The following is a 1,478-nucleotide window of genomic DNA, read 5'->3' as shown; positions in this document are numbered from 1 at the left end:
AAATACTTTTTAAGCTCAGAAGCAAAGTGAAAGTCACTCAGTCTTGTTCAACTCTTTGCAACCTCATGGACTATACAGTCCGTGGAATTCTCCAGGCCAGAATACTGCAGTGCCTTTCCCTTCTCCAGGGGAGCTTCCCAACATGGAGCCCAGGTCTCCTGCATTGCGGGTGGATTCTTTACCAGCTGAGCTATCAGAGAAGCCCCCAACTTCAAATGCTAGGAGGTAACTGACAAGTTTAGGGATGACATGAGCATATCAGAAAGCAAACAGCTCAGACCTGGAGGTAACAAAAAGAACCCAAAGTAACTGAGAAAGGACAACAATTTACTGAAAACCAGTGTGGCATCAAAACTCACTGATGGCTTCATTCAGCTAGAAACACGACATAAACCAGTGCAAGAAAAAATAAATACTGTTAGCAGCGGAGCTAAAGGGAATATAGAATCTGAAAAACAGATTTTTCATGCTGGCCCCAGGAGTCAAGTCACTCTTAAATTAGATGATGTCATGAAAATAGGGGCTGACCATATTTAGCAACACTGACAGCAGGCAGGAATATTTTCAGACTCCCAAGACAATATCAGGAGATGTCAATCACCACTATGTCTTTTTGCACACTACTGGGTGGACAGAGAATAACGCTGCTGTTTTAATGGGTTTATCCTGGATTGGTCCCAGAATATAAAATAAAACAATAATAATACTATAAGCCACTTCTGCACTTTGTCATGCGGATATATACCAGGGTGGTGTTCTCAACCAATGCCCTCTGCCCCCTCCCCAGGAGGGCATTTACCACTGTCTGGAGACTTTTTGATTATTACAGTGTAGAAGGAGGGGTGTTATTGGCATGTCGGTGGAGACATCCTACAATGTGCAGCAAGCCCCCACAGCTAAGAATCATGCAACCCCAAATGTCTACAGTGGGGAGCTGGAGAAGCTTTGCACTAGAGGAGGCTATTACATTTGTGACCTGAGGGAAAGCCTTGGTCACTGCCTCTTGGAGTTCTCCACTTTCCCAAACGCCAACTCTCAGGGATCATCGCTGCTGGCACAGGTGACTAGTAGGCCTAGAACTGTGAACAAGATAGACATGCCACTGTTTATGTTTCTTTCCACCTGAAACAAAGCTGACTGTGGGTCAGGTATCAGGTGGCCTCGGTTGTCACTGCCGTCCCTGGGGTTCCCTGGGGTCTTCTGACACCGGCGCGCGGGGTTTCTGGCTGGATTTGCTCCCCCAACCCGCCTCTCCACCCCCACAGCAGTGTGTGCGACCCTGCCCCAATGGTGGGAAAAGCAAAACACTTGGGTAATGAGGCGTTTTCTGTAACGTCATTTATTTAGTCTAGATGAGAAATTTTGCTCTTTAAGAACAGGAAGGCTGCGCGAATTCCCAGAAGCTGGAAATCGGGCCAGAGGATACTTATCCATTGGGGAAGTTGATCACTTTGAGTTTACTTATAAGGATAAGGCAA

The sequence above is a fragment of the Odocoileus virginianus genome, chromosome 24 (assembly GCF_023699985.2).
Source record: "Odocoileus virginianus isolate 20LAN1187 ecotype Illinois chromosome 24, Ovbor_1.2, whole genome shotgun sequence".
Taxonomy (NCBI): Eukaryota; Metazoa; Chordata; class Mammalia; order Artiodactyla; family Cervidae; genus Odocoileus; species Odocoileus virginianus.
Note: the sequence above shows the minus strand (reverse complement) of the source record.